Below are 24,405 nucleotides of genomic sequence, written 5' to 3'. Positions count from 1 at the left end.
TGAACTCTGGTCCATTAGTCACAATGAGGTTTTATGGTAGTCAAATAACTAATGAAGTTTTAGCCCAGGTGTGAATCACATTAGGCTCAGTAGGTCCTCAAAACCACTTTGTGGTTATTTCCCCAGTTTCTGGATTTGTAATTGGAATAGATATACTTACCATTAGCAGAATTTCCCTATTAGCTCTCTTACCTAAGAAGGGCCAAATGTACCCTTGAACTTCCCCTACCAGAACAGTAAACAAAAAACAATATCACATCCCTTGGGGAAATGTAAAGATTAGTACTGCCATCTAAGACTCAAAAGATGCAATGTAGTGACGTCCATCGTAACCTCATTTTACTTGCTTATCCGTTCTAGGAAGAAGCCGGATGAATCTTAGATAACGTCTGTGGATTATTGTAAACTTAATTAGGTAGCCTCAGTTGCAATCATGCCGCAGGTCTACTGTCTTTACTGGAGTAAATCAGTACAGTCTCTGGAGCCTGCTATGAAGCTGTTTCTTAGGAAATACACTTTTCTCCATACCAGTGTGCAAGAACCTCAAGAGACAGCTTTTCGTTTCTTTCTTTCTTTTTTTTTTAACTGGAATGACCAACAGTGCCTTCCCCACAGAGGTCTTACCCCTCAGGGTTCTATCAACTCTACCATAATGTAGTCTATAGGGATCTTGACCACCTTTGCCTCCACACAGCATCCCAAGGGCCCAGTACAGCAATGACATTCTTCTGATTGCATCTGATGAGATGGAAGTGAAAAGCCCTTTATGTGCCTTTGTAAGACATATGCAATGCAGAGCATGGGAATCAACTCCAAGAAAATTGAGCAGCTCTCAACCCCAGTGAAGTCTGTGGGAGTCTAGGAGTCTGGACCACTTTGAGACATCCTCTTCAAGGTGAAAAACAACTTGCTGTACTTGTGCATCTAGCCCTAAAAATGAGGCACTGTATTTGGTTGGAATTTTTTACAAAAAATTTTTTTTTACAAAATTTTTTACAAAATTTTTAGACTATATATACTATATTTAAGTGTGCTATTTTGATGAATTTATGAAGTAATCCATAATATTGACGGTGGAGAGCAGAGCAAGAGAAGCTGCTACAGCAAGTCCAGACTGAAGTGTGAGCTGCTCTCCCGCCTGGGCCTTATATTTCAGCGCTTCCAAAATCTGGAATGTGTGAGGAGTATCGGAGGCAAAGAAGGATGCAGGATGGAGCTTCCCGCAAGCCCGAAGATGAATATCACATCACAAACATTTGAGTTCGGAAGCAAATCCAAGCTTTGTTTATGCGTAACTCCTTTTGCAGCTCTGGGCTTATAATGAGGACCTTGTGAGTCTGTACACAGAATCACGAAACATCAAGCAACCCTGTGGCCCGAGCTTCTCATTACGAACTGAGTGTTTTTTGACCCGTATCAGCTGAGAAGAGCCTCCCCCTCAGAGATTTGAGTGTCAGCTCTATGGGGGCCTCTCCTCTAAGTTTCTAAGTTTTTATAATTCCAGTCACTTCCCTTTGTTCCTTCAACCTTGGGGAAGATAACTACTTTCTGAAGTGGCTATCTCAGTGTTCTCTTACAGGATGTTTGTTTTTGTTTGTTTTACTCTTTTTGTAACCTAGTTAGCAATCTATATCTATTTAAAAATTCTTTATATTAAAAAACCTCTGTAGATAACTGGTGCTATATCTGTCTCTTGACTGACACATCAGAGAATATGTTGCAAAATGATCTTTAGGTTTGCAATGTACAGTGAATAGCAAAACCACCATTAAAAAGCACATTCAGAGCACTGTCACTATGTATTCTATGTCAATAACTCTCAACCTCTACTTTCTGCACCTGTTTCATGATATCTAATGTCTATTTTTCACAGTTTCCATTCTACTCCCAGTGGGGGCGGGAGGGGGGAGGGGTAGGTTTTGTGCTCAACTGACCAGCAGGGGCAGAGTGTCAAATACTTTCCCTACTACCACTTAGGATAAAAATGAATTCCTTAGTTGCTCACGATCCAATGCATTTCATTGTATTGGTAAGTGCCTCACGTGCTGACTTTGAGAGGAAAATGTTAATTCCCTCGGTCTAGGAAAGGTTAAAAAAGAGGCAGGTCTTCACTGGTCATCTTCAGCTTTACCACATATAAAGTGAGAACTGCATTCACCAGGCACATGGGTTACAAACTACTAGAGGAGACTAACGTGGAGGCTACAGGTATAAAGGGCAGGTCTACCAAATCCATTCCAATTATTTTAATAGATTTTTTATTAATAATACTTTATTAAAATTTAAAACTTTGGAATAATTGTTAAACCAGATGGAACCCCAGGACAAAGAAATAAGCCAAGACCATAGCAGGCAAATCAGGGTATATAATTAATTCTCTCTCTCTCTCTCTCTCTCTCATTCTTACTCCTACCTGTTCAAATATCTAGATCATTACCAGAGAAAAGAGAATGAGAATGGTGAAAAAATAACCTTAAAGTGACTAACTTTTACCCAAAAGAAGTGAAGAAAAATCCAAATTGACAAAATTTGACCTGAATTGTCAAGATTCAATTTTGTACCATCAGTGGAAATGAACACTTGAGAATGAATAAAAAGTCAGGAATAGAGAAAATAAGAAAGTTCCAATTTTTATTATTGTGAAATTTATTTCTGCTATAAACTCTAGAATGATGAGGTATCTGTAAATCTTTTCTTACATGATCTTTTCTCGACCTATTTCTTCACCATTATCTTAAGCCTATATTTTCCAGGCTGACTAAACTTCTGATATTTCTTGGACTATATCAATTTTTTTCCTTCCTCAAGGTATTCATTCTTGTTGTTCCCTCTGCCTGGAACTTCCTGGCATTTTGCATGGCCTTTTCTCATTTTATAGGAATCATTTTATAGGAACTTTCGAAGATAGGTCTTTCAAAATTACTCTAGCTAAATCAGCCCTTGGACCATTTTTCTTTATAAATAACTCCCTGTTACTTACTCTACGGTCTTTGTCTTAATCTGTAATTATTTTGTTTATGTATCTGTCCACTGCTTTATTAACTCTTTACCATTTTGAACATAAGTTTTATGGAAGGGAAGGGGGCCGCAGGAACCATGTCTTTCTTATGCACTGTAGAATCTCCAGTGCAGAGTGAAGTGTCCACCACAGAGCAGGTTCTAAATAAATATTGATTGATTGCACGAAGGAAGAATAAAAGCCCTATAAGAAATCATGAAAAGAGTCAATTTCTTCTCTTTCTCTCCATCAGCAAAAGCTACAAGAGAGATTTCAGCCCAACAAAGAAGCAACTTTATGATTGTATCAAAATCTGTATATCTAAGCCAGATAAATGTCCTAGGATCTCCAATTGCCTATGTTCCATAGGTGCCTCAAAGTCAACGTATCTAAATGCACTCATTACATGTCTCCAAACTTGTTTCTCTATTTCAAATCATGGTGGATGACACCATTCAAACATGACTGAATCTGACCAGTTCTTGCCCATTAATATTTGTTGTATTTGTCTATTTCCTCTTCATTCCTTATTATTCTTTGTATATTTTGATTTCTCCTAATCTGCAATGAATTCCTAATTCATTTTCTACTTCCAGTTTTATTCCCTTTCCGATTATTCTCCACACTGTTCTTTAAGACTAATCTTTCTAAAGCACAAAGCAGATAAGCTTAAAGCTCTGTTTATTCTTTCCCATAGGAACAAAGTTCAAATTCCTTAGCCTGATACAAAAAACCACCACAATTTGATCTTTACTTGCCTCTCTGGCTTCAATTCTCAATGCTGCCACCTCTCTCTATCCTCAAATTTATTTTATGCTTTAGTCTACAGAACTACTCACAGTTTTCTAATCTTGCTGTGCTCTTTCATGTTCAGACCTTTACTCATCCTCCTTCTTATACCAAGAATACTCCTTTTTGCCTGTTGAGGGCATCTATTTGTCTTTCAAGGTTTGACTCAAACAAAGACTTTACAAAGTTTTTGATCCTCCACGGAGAAACAGACCACAGTTAAACATGGGATGAGCTGTTTTCTAAGATATGATGTTATTGGTGTTGTTTAAGAATTAATATTAAAAGAACTGAAGAGATGATTGAGTCAGTTAATTTAAGTCCCTTCGTTTTCTTAAATTCTGGGAACTTGAACATTGGAATCACAATTAAAATAGAATGAGGAAAGGTATGGACTAGACCTGCAGAAAATCTTTTTTTAAATGCTTTAGGATGTTTGACAACACTAATATAGATGACCACTTTATTTCTCAATCCTATAAAAAGTAAAAGTGAAGTAAACATTAATAAAACATAAAAGTAAAATAAACTTGAAATTTTTAAAAAAAGAAATCTTCATGTGCCAGAAAAAGGAATAAATACAAATGAAGGCTTCAGCCACAGATATGCCCCCTAGACATTGGATTCTGGGCTGTGGGATGGAATCTTGAGTCCAAGGAAGGTAGGGAGCTGGAGCTAAGCCCTCTGCACAAAACCAAAAGCTGTTCAGCCTGTGAAAAGGGAACTAGAAAGCTTTTCCATGCCCCAGGAATTCAGGAATAAAGTCAACTGACTGGGATTGTGGGTAAGAAAAAATATGGTACCTACAAGAAACCAAAGTGCAGCACACAACAAAGCTTGGGGATTTGGGAAGATACTACCCTAACAGTGTGGAATTCCTAGATAAGAAATTAATACAGGTATCTTTTAAAGAAATAATATAAAATTCAATATATAAGAAATTATGATAAAATATAAAATTTGAAACCAATTTCTAGGGGCATTCACACCACTCAAAGTGTGGGACTCTCACAGATTTATGAGAGAGAGAGAGACAGAGAGAGGGAGAGAGCAAGCTCACAATAAAAATATATAAACTGCAGGAAGACATTAATTACTGAGGGATAACTAGCATATTCGATAGACAAGAAAGTCAGTATCTTAAGAACTAGAGGTAATAGAATAATCTAAAAAGAATTATAAAATAATAATTTTAATGATGATCAAGGTAAAAAATAGAACCCATGATAAAATAATAAATCTGTATGAAAAATGAATAGACAGATTTGAAATAAATACAAATTGAGCATTTGAAAATTTTTTTTAAAAGTACATAGTCATTAAAATTAAAAATTTATCAGGTGAATAAAGTAAATTCAACACAGCCAAAGAGAGAATTAGTGAACTAGAAGATAGGTCTTAGGAAATTACACAGAATAAATAGCCCAGAGAAACAAAGCAATAGAAAATATGAGAGGCTAATAAACATAAAGAATAGAATTATAAAATCTAATATATGTTTAAGAAGAACTTCAGAAGGGCCAAGAACATAGGGAATTGGGGAAAGCAATATTCAAAAAGATAATGGATAAGTATGATGCAGAGTTGGAAAAGAAATCAAAGAGAAAAGGTAAATTCCCTGCAAAGAAAGTATCTTTTTGATTGATAGCAGACTTTATATTAAAGAAGATACTGTAATCATATCTTCTGAGAGAAAATAATTTTCAATTAAGTATTTAAGCTCAAAAAATTATGACTCCAAAATGAGGGTGAAATAAAGATATTTTTAGATAAGCACTAAGAATATTTATCACTCATAGACAGACTCTCACTAAGACAACAACAAACAAACACTAAGAAATATATTTCAGAGCAAGAAAGATGGATCTCAGAAAAGTGGAGTGGAATGCAGATGCAATAAACTTATGTCAACTATGCATGCTAAAAATTTGATGGTAACCATTAAAAAAATAGATGTCAAATGTTTAACTTCTCAAATGCTTCAGGGGCAGGATGGAATTTCTAGGGGCAGGATGGAATGTGTAAAATGGAAGAAATATATCTGGGCTGAATTACTAGTTATAAGACTTTAAGTATTCAATTACTTTTTCTGTGAAATGAGAAGATGGTGTTAAATTTTGAATTAGTTGTCCTAAGGCCTTGTGATTTTATTATCTATGATAACTGAAATTATTAACTAAGGATTTATGTTTGTGAAAAAAAGAATACTTTAGAATCATAGATACTCACAGTTGTAAAGAATCTTAAAAGGTCATCAAGTCCAAACTATGGTTGATGTTTTAAACTCTTCATCAGTAGAAAAATACATATTAACCTTGAGTAGCTTACTTGCCATAGCCCATATTTTAATTTCATTCTTAACATACCCCTGATTGTTAGTTCTTAGAGAAGTGGTGGGTGGGTGGGGGAATCACTTGAGACCTTTATCCAAGTAAAAGAAATAGATTTCATTCCAAAAGTTAAATGAGGAAATCTTCTGCAGGTGGATCAGGCTATAGGTTGGGAAATTCACTGTAGGTATAAAATAAATAACTCTCACATCTGTAAGATTTTGTTGTAACAAAATTGAATCTATTAATATTGTTAATTTTTTTAAAAAAAGGATGTTTGTGATGGAAGAGGACTGCCCACCCTCAAAAGCCTAGAGAAAGGAAAATCCCAAAGTCATACATTGTTGTCTAAGCTCTAGTGCCTTCTGAAGAAATCTGCAGACTTCCAGAAGGTATTAGTGCTGCAGTATGAGAGTAAAACCTTAATTCTCTGAGACCCTGAGAGAGGAAAACCTAGGGCAGGTGAATTTTAATAGTGACAAGGAATTTAGAAAAGACTAGGCATATGAAAGCCATGGTGGGAAAGGAGACAGCATCATATACTTTGCACAAACACTCTGCTCAAGGAACAGCTATCTTATGTGTGGGAAGGAGAGAACCCAATGGCTCTACCCAAGCTTTACTCCTCCATACATTTTAAAACATTGATCATACTCTGAGAGGATTGCTTCATATTTTCATTGAACAGATCTAGATTTTTTTCTAACTTTTCTCACAAACTAGATGAAGCATGAATAATTTTAATAAAACTGTTGCCTTCTTCTGTGATCTCACAGAGTAATTTGATCAGATTTTTGATAGCACTGCCCCAAAATAGGAAACCCAACTGGCTGTGTTTGAGGACAGAATGGGGTTTAAATCTATTATTTTCCTCTCATAATGAGATTATTCTTTCTAACTCTTTCAGCTATCTTGAATTGAATTGATTCTCACAGCTTAGGTTGTAAAAGAAAATTAGGAATCTTCTAACACAAGAAAATGGCAGCATGTACACTGTAAAAGGAATTCATTCAAGGACAGACTCATTTAGGATCAAATTTGAGTAAAGAAATAAACAACAAACATACAAAAAACACAAAGAAACACTGATTTATTTTCCCAAAATTATTCAGTGAAAAGACCTGTGAACTGGTTTAAATCTGGATTTGGTTTGCTATGGAATTACAAATTTTAACTTGTTCTTGACTGAATCAATGATATTTAATGTCTAAATAAAAAGCTTTTGTGTATTTTCAAAAGAAATCAACCTGCAAAATTTGTTGTGAACTCGGTAAAATTCTGGTGTTTTGGTTTTGAGCTTTTAACTGGAGTGACTAGAGGTTGCCTAAAAAATGCATAGCCTATTTTTTCTAATCCCGTTTTCATACTTAATAATACTGGTGGTTTGAAATTTCAGAACTCTTTTACCCACCCTTGTCTGCATATGAACAGTGAAAAGTGTCTATTTATCAGTACTTTGAAATTCTGTTCCACAGTTTTTCTTTCTTTTTTGGTTTTTGTTTTCCAAGCAATTTGTAGCTGACATAATAGAAGGCATATAAAATAAGAAAAGTTGTCACTCCTGTCCTCATGTACTTACATAATATGGAAAAGATTAGTGACAGAAATATTTTGGGGCTATTTTATATTTGGGGCAATTCTTTTCAGAACTTTTAAAACTGTGATCAGGATTGAAAGGAATTTTAAATATTTTTTGCAGCATTTCACATAAAAGTGTCATTGCTTTGGGACAGGTACGTGAGAAGTGCATTTCTTTGATGTTTTCCCTTCGATCTTCTTTCTCCTTAAATCTTAGTCTCTTATGGGGGGAAGGATGATAGTCCTTTAGTCATAGCATCATTTTTCAACCACTGGATAAAGTGATATCTAGTGAAGAGTTTGGGTGGTGGATTCTTTTTCCTAAGACATGATATAAAAATGGATGGAAAATGATATAGATTTTATTTTTGCAGGTGGAAGGAGTTGTTTTTTTTTTTTTCACCAGTTGAAAAACGATGCCATGACTAATATGACATCATTTGGTTCCCCACAAAGTCAGCTCTTCTACAAACTTAGGAAGAGGCAGCTGTGAGAGAAGCAAAAATCTTTCTAATCATTCCTAGTAAGCATATTTTTGCCTGTGGAAAGTATCTACAATTAAGAGGGTTGGGAGACCTACCCTCTGATATCTCTGGACTGGTAATATCTGAGGACGAGACACTACGGTAATAGCTGAGGACTCTATAAATCAAACACGAGCGTCAAAAATTCCTTGATTTGTCTTGAGCATTTTTGTGTACCAGTGCCAACAGCTGGCAGGAGACTCTGGAGGCACCCGCTTCACAGCAGCCCTGGCTGACACCACAGCCAATGATACAAAGGATGCCACTTCCCCGTGGGTCTCAGCTTAGACTCTGTTTATTAGGCTCAGCTTTTCTTCATGGCTCTTTACTTTCTATAAATGAACACTTTCGCTCCTTTTCTACCATCCACACTAGTGCTAACCAAAGGAATTTAACTGTGAATTAGGATCAGGGAAAGGGTACTTCTGCCCATAAGTGACTTGTTAGGCCCTCCCTGCCCCCAGGATGCTTAAGGGCTAGAGTAGGACATGTACTTACATCTTGACATGAAGTAATATGCTTCTGGCAGGCACAGCTCCCCTACTTTCCGTTATCACAGCTTTCCCCAGGAAGCCGGGAATCTGTTTACTTTGAGAAACCATTCCGTGTTTCTTTTCGTTAATTTACTGTGGTCCTTGAACCTGAGTGGAGACCTCTATCCCACTTCAGTTAGCGCCTTTCTTGAGGGTGGGCTGGGGGTGGAGGCTCCAGCCTGGCCACTTGGCAGCTCTGGTAAAAGGTTTGGTGGGGAAGAAGGATGAAATTAATGACTAAAACAAGGCTTGAGTTCACAAAGGACGTCCATTAGCCATGCTCCTGCAGCCCCAGTCACCGTGGATAAGCGACAGTTGACCTGAGTCACACCACTTCCCAGGGTCTGAGGGGCACCAGAACACCAGGGGTCAGAGGGGCGGTGTAAGTGCTTTCTCATGCCTATCAAATTTCCCTAACGATCCATTTCCACCCCCTTAGTATTTCAGAGCAGGAATGTCTTCATATGCATATTTTCTGACAGAGGTGTGAGGGCTAAAATTTCACTTTTCCCTTCCTGGTAAAGTTCACCCAGTTTCAGGAGAGGTCTGGTCCTGACGTTCCTTCCTGAGCAGCAGACAGCTTGTGTTTCCCACTTAATGCAAAGAATTTCTGTCACTAGAGTTGAGCCCGGGAGGAGGCGGGTCTGGCAGGAGAATAAATGAATCTGAGCTGAGAACGAAGGACCACCGAGGCAGGCTCTGCGTAGGCAGGGTCAGGGCTGTGTGCTCAGAAGGACCAAGGAGATAGAGGAAAAGATGAGGGGTCCCGGGAGTGAGTGAGGTGACGAGGGTGACTTGGGGCAAGCCTGCTCCGAAACTGGCAACATCATTCTCTCTGAATGGCTCTGGCACTGTAATTGCAAATGGCCCTTAAAAATTTCAAACTTGTCTGTACTCCTTATGCTGAATCCAACATGGGTCTGTCCCAGAAAGTCTGTTAAGGGGATCACATCAATTCTCTTGCCAGCGGATGGAGCTTCCAGCGACCTTGATGTTCAGATGCCCTTTGGACTGACTGCCCTCTGAAACCTCAGGGAGCAGTGGGATGTCACTTTGTATCAGAGGGTTTGGCCTGCAAACTGGGTGCTTGAGTGTGGCATTCAGATGGCAACTGTAGGGTAGGAATGTTGCCACAACCAGGACACTTGGATGTAGGAAGGAAGTCCTAGGGGAGTTCACAACTCATGAAGGCCCTTATCTTGTTACTTTAAGACTCGCATCTCAACTGAGAAAGTTTCCTAAGGACCAGATGAAACTCACCATCATAGACAACCAACTTTTATTGTGTTCTCACTGTGAGTGAGGCACGGCTAGGTGCTCCAGATGCTAACATGTCAGGTAGTCATGGCCCTCAAGAAAGTCATAATCAAGTACCACACTGATATTTGACATATTTATATATACACATATTTATATATACACACATATATATATGCATATATATACTCATACATATAATTCAATATATATTATATATACATGGCAGTATGTATATATACACATATACATACATACGTGTGTATATGAGTATATACACTACCACCCTGTCAATCTTATATATGAACTGGTATGCATTTCCTAGTGGCTTCTGCCCTAAGGTCTCATTTTCTCATTATTTTTAAAAGGTTTCTAATGGCCATAGTAGATAGTGCCTGCCTTAACTCCTAAAACTAGTTGCTCAGATGTGATTACTTCCTATGGTTAACCCTTTATGTGGTGGCTGATTATTGGTCTTGGTCTATTTCCTTGGAATCAAAGCCTTCAGTCTTCCTGAGCCTTCCTCCATCCAGGACTCAGACGTAGGCTCCCTTTTCTCTGTACTTCGAAGCTGTGGGCCAGTGCCTTATTCTTCAATGTCAAGACCCCAGGTGTAGAAGAGCAGAGCCTCAGATCCCCCTGGGTTCAGAGGGAGAGAGGTTGGGTCCTTGAAAAAGCCACTCAGACTTTCTAGACCTCAGTTAATCACTTGTCTAAAAGAGGAAACAGGTAGATTATCCAAGGTCCCTTCCAACTATAAAATATTGGAATTCTGTAGAAGAAAAGTGACAAAGGTCAAATCAGGGGTAGAAAAAGAAAGTACTAAAGAAAACTGTGAGGGGTTGAATCTCACAGGATGGAATCACTTGGCGGCAGGTTTCACAGAAGATGGAGAGATTTGAACTTGATTTTGAAGGATGAGTAGACTGAAGCCAGTGGGGGAGAATTGAGGGAGGAGGTGCTACACAGGAAAACAGATTGTGAGCAAAAGTAGACATGAGGCAAGATTAGGGAGAATTAAGAAACGAATGCATCTATTCCCCTAAGACAGTAATTGATAAGAATGGAGCTTGAGGTGGGCACTGCACGCCAAACAAGAGTTTTGAGATACTCCCTTGGGTCTGGCATTGGAGAGTGGCTGGAAGGACAGCTGTGAACTGTTATGCGTACTGTAGACAAGGGTGACCCCTGGATTGCATAAAGTGTTTCCTTATTGGTGGTGCATAGTCTCCCTAGATAACTGCATTCCTGGGAACTGTAACCAGTACTCCTCAGGGAAAATTACTCTGCCCACCAACATAGCCAGCTGGTAGGGTTAGTGTTTCAGAACAATTATATCACCCTGTAGGAAGCACGAATTTCTCGGGGTGTAATAATTGTGGTAGACAATAGACACGATACGAGTTAAGTATGGCCCAACAGCTGTTGCCTATCGGCAGCAGGTCAGAAAGGAAGACAGATGTCTCGAGGGTGACCTTCTTGAATGAGTGTGTTTGGGAATTTAGGAATTCCCTTGGGGGTTAATGACATGCCATTGCTTGGCAACCACAGCGAACAGTCTAGTATTACAAACTGTAGGTGCAAACAAACCATAAAACTCTGACAGGATGGCTGGAGAAACTAGAGCAGGCCAGTTGAGGAGGGTGGCGAATAGAAATTGATTTTATGGAAAAAATAGGGGGATTGTCAAAAATGGAGAAGAAAAGCAGTGAGGCTAAAATTACCTTAGGAAGCATGATTAAACACAAAATTCTGCAGATTGAGATAGAACAAGAAATAAGAGGGGAAGAAAAGGGATGCAGAACAGGAAGATTAAACTCCATGTAAAGTTAAGGCTAAGACAGAGTTGTGAAGATCTCATTTGAAGTTACAGCATTCACTTGAATGAAATGGGTCATCTCATGAGGGAGCCGTGTGCAGCTTGTCTCTATCATACGTAAAAGGGCATATAATTTAGTCCCAAACTCCACAGGCCATGTTAAGCAGTCCCATGCCAGACCCTGACCTTAACGTTGGCCGGAGCCTGGGAGAGCATCTATTTCTCATGGGGCACGTCCCTTTAATGACCACAGAGAAAAGGGATATTGATTCTCCTGATCACCTAGAGATGTTAGGCCTCTAGAAACTATACATTAATCTCCAATGAAGCTCATATTTCTTGATTTTACTTTAAATTTTAAACATTTGTGTTTGTGTGTATATATATATTAAATTAGCAGGGCAATTCACATTACAGAAAGGATTTGTCACTTCACAAAAAAGATCATTAAAACTCTATTAAATGTTCAAATATCCTGCTTGTACTTAACTATTCAGTAGCACATCTTTTATGAAAATAATGTAAACCTGACTTTGCTCTGTTTTTATAAGTAAAGCTATTTTACAAAACATAGTCATTTATAGGCAAAAATTTCAAACTTAATATGTGTTTACTACCTCCATAATGATAGACCTATTTTTCATTTTGAAGGATTTTTTTGTGTGTGTGTGGTATGCAGGCTTCTCACTGCTGTGGCCTCTCCTGTTGCGGAGCACAGGCTCCGGACGCGCAGGCTCAGCGGCCATGGCTCATGGGCCCAGCCGCTCCGCGGCATGTGGGATCTTCCCGGACCGGGGCACGAACCCGTGTCCCCTGCATCGGCAGGCGGACTCTCAACCACTGCGCCACCAGGGAAGCCCTTGAAGGATTTTTATCTACATTTTACTCTTCTTTTCCAAAGTGCTGACTTCATTATGAGTCAAGGACATCATGTAATTAGTACCTTTAATACCCCATTAAACATCAAATTCGAGGGACTTCCCCGGTGGTGCAGTGGTAAAGAACCCACCTTCCAGTGCAGGGGATGCAGGTTCCATCCCTAGTTAGGGAACTAAGCCCATGCGCCACAACTGCTGAACTCACGCGCCTCAACGAGAGAGTCCACGTGCTGCAAACTACAGAGACCACACTCTCTGGAGCCCGCACACCACAACTAGAGAGAGAAAACCTGCACACCACAACTAGAGAGAAGCTAGCGCGCCACAACTAAAGATCCTGTGTGTCTCAACTAAGACCCGGTGCAGCCAATAAATAAATAAATAAATTTAAAACCCCATCAAATTCGATTTCTTACTACCTATCATCAAATAATATTAATACTACCTTATACGCTAACCTTATAACAAAAGTGAGATGAACTGGAATTTTCAGCTTTAAATGACTCCTTATCTTTTCAGCTGGAATTGAAAAGGATGTATAATAAAAGGAAATAAGAGGTATTATAACAGCAAACACCTACAGAGCACTTAATAAGGACTCAATAAGGTATTAATAAGTGCTTTCCAAGTAGTGACCCATTTAATCTTTACTACAACTCTGTGAGGTACTTACAAGGTTCACTCCTCTTACAGAAGAGGCTACAGTGGCTGAGGGAAGTTAAAATTCCTTGCCCAAGTTCACAGAGGCAGTAGTAAGTGGCAGATCTGGAAATCATATTCAGGGAGTCTTGTCCTGGCATCCATTCTCTTAACCACTTCACTCCTCTACCTCTTGTAGTTTATGTTTGTTTGTTTGTTTACTTTTTTTTTTTTTCGGTACGCGGGCCTCTCACTGTTGTGGCCTCTCCCGTTGCGGAGCACAGACTCCAGACGCGCAGGCTCAGCGGCCATGGCTCACGGGCCCAGCCGCTCCGCGGCATGTGGGATCTTCCCGGACCGGGGCACGAACCCGTGTCCCCTGCATCGGCAGGCGGACTCTCAACCACTGCGCCACCAGGGAAGCCCTTGTTTACTGTTTTTAAGTAAATAGGTAATACTTATTAAATAGTCTCAAGACTCTTGAGACCTGTTCCTTATGGGAGCAAGTGCCATTACCTTGTCCCTTGACATATAAAATGACTCTTGTTTTCTGTTACTGAACCAACATGTTTCTACTTGTAGTTTCAACTCTGACATTTTCTCGTATTTTTATCCTCTGTTTGTATCACACTATTAAATACAATGACTAGAAATTTAGGCAGGACTGAAACAGAAACTCTAGGTCCCCATCTTTTCTGTGTGGTTTCTCCCAACGTTCCCTATATCCAAACGGATCTGAGTTTGAGAGAAGTATATGGCCCTGCTGTATTTCCTTTAGCTTGCTTTTTTAAAGCCTCCTACATCTCGTAGGCAGAATTCCATAAGGCTGACCACAAGTAGAACTCAATGTCTGAGGCAGGTATAGGAGCCTGTACTGTCCATCAACTAAGCTAGCACATGCAAATCCTATTTCGACTGTCAAGAGTTTTCTCTGCATTCCTTCCGGAGTACAACATGTGCATTGCATCAAGAATGGTAATGTTCCGTGAGCCCTCCTCCCCAGGACACTGGCTACCATTGACTGCGTGTAGAATTCTGTCAACAATTCTTTCCTTTCCCCTGCCCTTTAATTTAGCCCACTGCCAAGGCAATAATAAAGAGGTATTTTGTGGCAGGAAAATCAATTTCAGGGATGTAGACTGTGACACAGCTATCAGTACTGATATAGTCCCTACCCTAACCCCAGCCCGGGCACCTTTTAGTTTTTGCAATGGTTCTTATCCATCTTCTTTCTTTATTTGGCAAAATGGGAAGCTATCAGCTGTGAATTTTCATTACCTTATATTCTGTCGGTTCAAATTCAAATTCAGTTCTTAGGATTTCCAAGGCTCTTCTTCCTGTAGTCCATCATTTAGGTTAACCTGTGCCTCACTTTACATTTTTTAGTTTAACTTCTGCCTTATTGTACTTTATTTTCTTTAGAAGATAAAGTGACATGGAATTACTTATATAAGCAGAACATGTTCCCTCATCATGCATGCCTACTGACAAAATTAAAGAGTGACCAAGTTACAAGGATAGGCAATGGAACAGAATCAAGAGTCCAGAAATAAACCCTTATATTTATAATCAGTTGATTTTCTACAAAGGTGCCAAAGCAATTTCAATAGGGAAGGGATAATTCTCTTCTCAACAAGTGGCACTAGGACAGTAGGGTATTTGGATGTCACATGCAGAAAGATGAACTCAGACTGTTATTCCACACTGCATACAATACAGGCCAGGTGACAAAACTATAACCCATAGTGGCCCTCCAAATGGCTACAGTGGGTCAGAGACCTGATGTGATGCCACAGAGGGTCCATGGCTCCGGCTCACCCTCCCCAAACACTCAACCACAGGCCACTTGACTCCAAGAAGGGATCTGAGAGGACAGAGAAAAGCCACTGAGATTCTTTGAACCTGTTAATTCATTTGTAAGGTGGAGATGACAATCACTTTCTGTGATTTGAGAGTTTTTTGAACATCAAAATAGATAACCAACGGGTCATCCTTTGAAAGCTATAAAGCACTGTAACAACCAAGTTATAATTATGAATGTGCAATGCATTTTGTGAATCTAATTTGATTTTGGGTCTACTAAACCCAGACTTCCTTTTCAAGCTAAACTTAAATTCTGCCATCATCTTGCTGAACACCAATTTTACAAAATCAGACCTGGCCCCAAATGTTGCAGTCGTAGCTGAATGACTTACAGCATTGGAAAAAGTAAACACTAGCTCACCCACCAAAGTTTCATCATTTGTCCAAGGATAAAATTACCCGCAAATGAGTACCTTTTAATCAGGTATTCATTTTTCTTTAAAATAAATGTAAAGAAAATGATATTCTAATATCAAAGGGAAAACTGAATATCCCTTAAATCCTAACATCTCAGACAAGTTTTTGTCGGTTTTCCTTGTCTTTTTAGGATGTACCTCTGTTTTTAGTTGGTTGTGTTTTGCGAGGCTTTTATTAGTAAGATTAAGATGTCTTTATTTGGCCTTTGTTCCTTGATAAAAAAAAATTACGGCGTTTATGTGCTGGTATCTGGAGAATTTCAAACCTCATTCTCTGGTTTGTTTTTTCTTCCTCCCTAAAGATCTATCCCCCTGTGCCTCCTTAACCCCCTTTCCGTGGATTCCCCGTGTGAGCTCACAAGTGTTAGAACTCGTGTGTTGCCTCTGCTCCAGATTATTTAGTGCACATTGCAAAACCACCCAGTGTATTTTTCTTGTCCATGGGTCATTTCCTTGCCACATACCTAAACAGCTGGGAAGAACTGACACTCAGTGTTGGAAATTCACTGTACGTGATGTTTGCATTTGTGTCTTTTTATTAATTCAAAGGCAGGTTTTGGGGGTGAATGTCAATTTTCTAAACTTCTCTTCAGCCCAATTTTACTTGATTTATCTGCTGCTTAGTGTACTTAGCTTATCTTTACTTTTCCAGCCTTCGTTGCAAAGAAATATTCTCATTAAAATAAATATAGATTACGATGCATGTTTTAGCTGAGAAATGCTGAGAAATGTGTAGTACAGTGATAGAGGACACAGATATATATAAGAAAAAAAGGTCAAGTTCTATCAGGTAAATAAAGTTTTGGGATACTATGTATTGATCTCTATGGACAGTTATAGGTAGAGCAGTCCATCTCCTTAACAAGTTCAGGAGCAAAGAGAAAAGCACGTTGAATTAAATTTTGAGCCAGATGCCAACATGAAAGTTATTTATGAAAAGCAAAATAAAGCAGGAAAAAATAAAAAAGCTTTCTGCTGAATGCACCCTCTCTTAATATGTAATGGTATAATCACCATTAACGTTTTATTTTTTGCTCCAATGGAGGGATCACTCTTTGGCTTGACTTCTGTCATAAATTACACTGTGCAACGTCCATAATGGTAAGCTACTGACAGAGCATCGAGAAGATCGTACATGCAGTCACCTCAGTTACTCCCTGGCTGTACCTCCCACGCCAACACTTTGGGTCCTCTTTGACTAAGTGAAGGTCGATTCAATCAAATCGTTGAACTTATTCTTCACGAAATTGGCAAGCTCACATTCCTTTCTTTTCCCGAAAGACAGCTACTCATTCAACTAAACTGACCCAATGGATCACACAACCTAGAGAGCAAATCATAACATTTAAATATTTTTGGAGGGAGCTGCTCGTCGGGGTTAGATTTAAGTGAGATGTTCCCTCCTCAGAGAACAGCTCTGAGTGTCTGGCCCTCCCAGTACCTGTTCTCGTTCCAGTCTCAGTGCCTGGGAGGCAGGGATTCTAGAAGACCTTATTTGGCTAATGTCACCCTATTATTAGATGGGGCAAGCATGATTTCACTTGTACACATATCTAGTTCCTCAACTTTACCCTCAATTAGAATACCTCCTGTTTAAAGTTTCAAATCACTCTAAAATGTCTGGCTGAATTATTTACCAACCTCACACACATTTTCTTCAGCAAGTTGTCTTTGATTCTTTGGCTTGCAACATTATTCTGTGCCAAATCTGAAAAGCATTCTGGAAAGTTTATTCACAGGCCAAGCAATCAGAGCTGTGCCTTTTTAGTTTCGAGTGTGTTTTTTTGGAACTGCCACAATTTCATTATAAAAACAATTTCAAACAGAACGGTCTTCCGTAGTCAAATTGCCTGTTTGCCCACCTACATGTACAGGTAATTACCAGGGTTAACCAGGAACGTTACTTAAGTAATCGTTTTTATATTGTATAATTATGTAATTGTGATTACATGTGGCATATTATTATAGAGGTTTCCAAAAGCACATGGCTTTTTAGTATAGATAGATAAATTCAAGCATGGCAAGGTAATTGGAATCGTCCAAATTCACGTGACCTCGACTCTCAGAGAATTTATGTTCTCTTTCCTTTCCTTTATTTTTTTCATGTTCCCATAACCCAGAATAAACATGTCTGCAAAATGTACCCTTAACTCAAAAAGAGAAGGAAGATTCTGGATCTTTGTGTGTTTCCATTGACAAAAACATGAAAATTAGCAGAAATATATATGATTTGAAAAATGCTTCTAGACACAACACTTTTTCTTTTCCATGCTACAAACTTAATTGAAAGCTAAGACAACATCAGTGAGGTCAGAACAGACTAGTGAAGACAGAAGTGAGACATAATCATAGATGCTTCAGCTAAACTGTTCTTCTCCTGTATTTGTCCTCCATGTCTTCAGCCAGGAGGGTGGTTATCGTCCCCATCCTTAAAGAGTTCCTAACCTAACAATACTTTCAGTCATCCTGGGTGCTTTCCCACGAAATCTATGTTTCTTCTGCTGTAAGATCCAGTAAGATTCTCTACAATCCTTTAGGGAAGTAGAGAGTTTTACTAAACATGTACGTTTCCTCGAGACATGTATGTGAAGCCTTTGAAAAAGACAGATTGATGTGAAAAATGGTTGGTATGCATCTTTAGTCATTTTTTTCCTGTACAATGTGAGTATTCTGTTATATATTTTCAGAGAAAACATAATCTTTGAAAGTTTTTTTAGGAGTGTGCTGAAAATAGCACCTCGTGCTGGCGTTTTAGTTAATTTATTAGTTTCAAGCACTCATTTTTAACTAAACAATAAACATTTCCAGTTTAAATACATGTGTTATAAGACACAAATTTCTAATCATTGCAACACCTCAGATTCTCTAAATTCCTCTAGTGTGGTTTTCAGAACCTGCAGGGTCTTTTCCAAACTTCTGCTCCAACATATTTTTATTGTATCAACTTTAATGAGAAAAAATTAACTCTTGCAAAACAGTAATTTCAGGAATCAGGAAGTGGATTAATGAGGCCCTTGATTTCTCTTTCCCTCTGAAGCTGGCTTCACATCTATTTTGCCTACAGAAAATATTTATAACACTCACAGGGTAGCCTAAGAATTAAGGTCCATGTTGAAACCTTAACCTTAATTCTTACCAATCTTGGGCAAAACCCTTGACATCTCTCGGCTTCCATTTCTTCCCCAGCATATGGGCACACGTGTTCATCCCTGCTTCCGGAATGTGCTGGAGGATTAAATGTCAAAGGGTAGAAAGTACTCAGCACTCTATCTTAAACATAGTTAGTTTTTAATACATGTTAGCTTTAAAATAATGACATTTTAACATGGTGATCTTTTTCCTAATTAATTCTTGGGCCATATTTAAGATCTAGGTCATAGATTTTATGGCAGGGCGCCAATCAAAAAATGCCTCCTGATTTGACTGCTCTTTTCTCCCAGTTTTCCTACACCCTTGTGTGCACGACCATTTATTACACCAAGTTTATGCCCTTCCCTGAAGTCCCCTCCCCTGTCTTTCACCAAATCTGTTTTACCTTTTTTTGCAAAGACGATTTATTTCCTACTTGCTCTGTGAAGTCTTCCCAATAGGTAAGAATTAGTTTCTACCTAATTCTTGATTATCTATTTTAGATATAGCAATGTGTACACGTCAATCCCAAATTCCCAACCACAGTTTTAGAAATGCTGGGATGGTTTAGTCTCCCCGTATATTCTGTTTACTGTTTTTATTTTTCTTATCTCATAGCTGTCTCTTCCCAGCTTCTGCCTCTTTTTAACTTCAAAACCCATCATGTTTCCAACTTGTCCTCCTGAATTTTTCTTATGCCTCAACACCAGTTACCTTGACCCAGTGATCCCATTATCTGTATTTTCTAGTGCAAAATGCTGAGAGAGCCCTTGATGGGCGTAGCACATCTTTGCAGAACCATTTGCACTGCTGTTGGTGTTACTGTTGCTAGGCTGTGGGTCCAGGGCACCTCTCTGACACACTGGGGAGAGGACAGGGATGTAGTCATTTGTTATCGAACAGTGATGCCTGGGCAATGAGGTGTAGAGAGTCTTTGAAAGGGTTGTCACCCTCACTTGCACATTGATTGGACTGGCCTGGACAGTGTTTTCCACACATGGCTCATCATCAGAATCAACATAGAACCTTGAGAGTTTTGGTTCTATCCACCCAAATTCTAAGTAAGTTTGGGGGAGGGCCAGATTTTGAGAATTTTATTTTTTAATGGCTTCCAAGGAAAACTTAATAGTCACTTTGGCTTGGGTATCACAGGGTTAAGTGATCTCTGATGTTTTTTACTCTAAAAATGTTGGTTCTGAAATCACCTCTACAATAGAGATGTGAACCTCCCTTTCTGAAAGCAGTGACCACAGCTCCTATTTACCGAGATCTGCAGAATGCTATTTCCAGGAAATATTAATTGGTTCTTGGATAACAAAGGGAAATGTTGAACACTAAATCCTCCTCTTTTATATTGACAATATAAAAGATATATTGGAAGATTAGATTCTCTAAGAAGGCTTCTTTCTTTCTCTAAGAAATCCATTTCCAAACCACTGAACTAACTTATTTGCAAAAGTGACAACTTTGTCTCCAGAAGCCTATTAATACTCCTTTAAGTAGTTTTTCCTTAACAGAATTTGGAGGCTCCAAGTCTGCACAATATTCTCTGTGTAATGAACTCTCAATAAATGCTGCTGACTGAAAAATGACCAGTAGAAAAAGGCAAAAGCTAAAGCTCAGATTCATCAATTTTGTTAATTGTTAGCAGCTTGGGTAAAAGTTTTGATAAACAGGTCAGACCTAATGGTTCCAATGAGGTTTTTAGTATTAACTAAGGTTTCATTCATCCTAGCTGCCAGCGTATTTGATTAATCTACCTGAGTACCTCCTCCCACCCAAAGAGAATGATAATTTTGCTTCTATACCATATGGTGAAGGAACAAGAACAGGACTTATAAATGTGGACTGTAAGCCATTCATCATCCTCTTAAACCTCATTTGCATTTCTGAGTTTCAAGTACAATAAAGTTAATATTCATTCATTAAAAATACTGCCTACCCAGTGCCTGTACATAAACGGTACCCAACACATGTTTGTTACATGAGTCACGGATAATTCTTGCATCTTTGCTGTCTGGATTTTCTTTTCAACCACACCTAGGGCAGATATTACAAACAAGAAGGTGAATTTGCATTATTTATATAAGGGAGAGGGAACCAGTTTTGGCCAGAAGTTGATCTTTGTCTCGGGTGGATTAATCACAGCTGAGGTCAAGATGAATAAATATATGTTCCAGAATGTCCCGGTTACAGTTCAAGACTAAAAGAAAATAAAGGAAGTTAGAGGCTAGAAAGAGGAAGGAAGTGAAAGACTCTCCAAAAGAAAATACAGATGTTCTAAGAGACTCATTATTGTTATAATCTGACTTTGTAAAAAGTCCAGTTGAACTTACTGATGTTTGGTCTTAGTCAACAACATTCTCTATTGTGTCAATTCCATCGTGGGCCAGGGAAAAGGAAATATCTTGGGGCCAATCTTATTAAAAGTTATATTTAGGTACAAAAAAGGAATATATAATTTTAACACTTTCTAATTAACAGTACTATATATAATATATTATCTGTATACATATACATACGCACAACACATACACTCAGAAAATTTGCTCTCTCCTACAGAAAAAAATAGCCAAATATTTTCCTTCGAAATTTTCCATGCTATTCCTCTGCAAAATAAACTAGGATGACTAGGACTGTGAAGAGCTACATCTTTACAAAAGTCACTGGTTTAGGTAAAAAACAGTTTAAATAGCTAGATGCCTGCAAATGCACTTAGAATATGTTTATAATCTAGAACATTCATTTCCAGTGGTATTCCACTGAAGCAGTTGCTTACATTATTGGAAATGGAGAAACAGTTGCCACTTGGGTCAATCCATTTTCGTCTCTGACTACCCAGAAGCACGTGTGCCTATTAACCCTTCCAGAGCCTGCCCAGACTCATTGTCCGTTGATTTCAGTTGAATGTTGGAGGAAATTTTCCTTCTTGTAAAGCTTCTCGTCTGGGTGTCTAGATAGCATGGTGATAAGCATCGTATAAACAGAGAGGGATGGAATTCAAGTTACCTTTATCTATGCCTCCTTTCATATACAGTATGTGTCATAGACAGACACCAGCGTCTCATTACATGACCACCCACAGAACATTACCCAATGTGACATTCTTCAGGGGAAATTAACAGAAATGTTTTACCACATCAGCCTCTTCCAAGAACACTGATTCAATAATAGTACTTAAAAAGTGACCAGATGCCCATGGAAACTTCCCTCTTCCACTGTTTTGGCTGGGGGGCATAATAAATACCTCAAATTCTAAAACTATGTAAAGTAGAACGATACAGAAAAAAAACACACTCACACACACAAACTCATGGATACACACATACACATATGTATAGATGTCAACGTATCATCTAGTTGGTATATCTCTATTTCCAGTATTCTCTCACTATAGGCATGTAGCCATTCCTTCTGTTAGTCTCCAGATTTTCCTATTAATTGTTATACATAATCATAGTCAACACATAGAGAGTGGTTCTCTCTCTTTTTAAAACATTTTGAAAAAGTCACGAGGATCACTGGATTTCAAAGAGCAAATGATGGTTACATACGAAGTCCCAGACTAGAAATACTCCAGAATATAATTAGTATTAGAAATCTGAATATTTATTACCTAATATTTCTCTGAGTCACACTATATGAAATATATCTGTGTGTGCATTTCATAATAGTATTTTTTAAAATAAAGAGAACCTGGCATAGATTTTGTTGCATACTGCTTTTCCAGAGAAGCAGAACTGATTTGAGGGTTGACCTATTAACTGGAATGTCCATGGCAGAGGTGGAAGATCACACCATCAACCTCATTTTGTTTTTACATAGAAAGCATATTTTTGTGATCTGAGAAGGAAACTATATGACCAATTTTTTTTCGATAGTGGGTAGAGAATTTGGTGATTTGGAAGGATTAGATAAAGATAAAGGATAGGTAATAATGAGGACAGTTCTGGAAAGAGAGCCGGACTGGTAGAAAAGAGGAATTTGGAAGAGACAGATATGCAGAACCACCATTTATTGGACCTAAGTTAGGTGCAGACCATGAATTGTGTGTGTGTGTTTTGTGTGTGATAGAAGATGACAAAAATTACAGCACTTCATGTTTTCCAGCCTCATGAGATACTCGGCTGCTGCAATTTGTAAGACTTGGTAAACTAATCTCAACTACCCAGTACCACACTGAGGTGAGTTCTGTTTGACACGAACTATGAAGAACCTTGAAAGTCCACTTGGATGAAGAGTTTCAGTGCAATCTCTTCTCCAAATAAACTTATAATTACGGTCTCAGCTTTGGGACTATCACTTGTGTGTGCTGTCAATTACCTTTTCACTTAAAGTGAAATACAAAGGCAAAAGAGGAACTATAAAGACAATTTTTATTTTTATTTTTGGTTTGGGGTTATCAGTTGATTTAAAAATAATCCATAATCCCATGGAATCTAGTCTGTAATTATTTCTAATTCCTCAAAACTGAAAATTCCTCAGGGTTTTTTTTTTGGGGGGGGGTAGGGGTCTTAAAACTAACTCCTTTGGGGGTAGGAGTAGGCTAGAAAGAAACTCTTTTGGCTGTTTGTTCGGAGGCGTTCTCTACATGTAAGTTAAGAAATCTTTAGAAGAACAGGAGGTGCTGATAGAATAATTGTGTTTACTCTTCCCACTTCATGATTTCTCTCTTATAAACATTGTTTTGCATTATTGGGCTCCACGTTCCTTTTTCTCATCTGATGTTTTACAAATATTTTTCTAATTGCCTGAGACAGTGTGGTCCAATAAAGTTAAATTGACTTTGTGTTGAACTTGTTTGTCTGATCTCTTGCCAGAGGTTATAGTCACCCACTTGAACTGACTTTCACTCTGTTTCTTGGTCTCTGCCTCTCTCTCCCTTTTATGTTCTTTTGCACTTGTTATCCTTTTTTCCCCACTCTCTCCTAATATACAATCCCAGAATTAATTCTCAAGACTTCATAAACAAATTATTAAAAAATAAGATCATTGGTATATCCCTATCTATCTACTATCTATCTATCATCTATCTAACCATCCATCCATCTATGTATCCATCTATCTAAACTATCCATCCATCCATCCATCTTGCATCTAAATACTTTAACCACCTAAATCAACAGATCCCAGTTTCAACCCAAGTCAAGGGAGGGGGTGCACTCAATGCTTAGAAAACAAGAGTGCTTGGAATAACCCATTTGTTTGACGTCTGGAAACACTTTACAAACAACCTCCAGGAAAATAACAAAGCAAATAGCGTTGGTCTACCGCAATGGAACAGATATGGTGTGTGATCAGTTAGCTGCAACCCACAAATAAACACAGACAGGCAATCTAGCAAGCAAAAACAGAAACCACATTATTGTCCATCATAGACTGCAGAGTTTAGAGTAAACTTAAAGCCTCATATGTGTGACTTCTAGACTCTGAAAAGAAGGTTAAAAGCTTCAAGGTCTCTTCCTGGTTTGGGGTAGTAAGCTCCCGAGTTTCCCTTTAACCCCAAAGATCAACATTTATTTTAACATCTACCCACTTTGACCAAAGCCTGTCTTGGGAGTTCTCATTCCTGGTGCTCTCGGACTGCTTTAGGAGGATGAAGCTGCATGGCACTGTAGGCCTTGGCTTCTCATAGTACAGTGAGAGTTCCCT

Source organism: Aethalodelphis obliquidens, unplaced genomic scaffold (genome assembly GCF_003676395.1).
Source record: "Aethalodelphis obliquidens isolate GAN/ISIS:26980383/991018 unplaced genomic scaffold, ASM367639v1 scaffold17, whole genome shotgun sequence".
Taxonomy (NCBI): Eukaryota; Metazoa; Chordata; class Mammalia; order Artiodactyla; family Delphinidae; genus Aethalodelphis; species Aethalodelphis obliquidens.
This window is presented reverse-complemented; position numbering follows the sequence as displayed.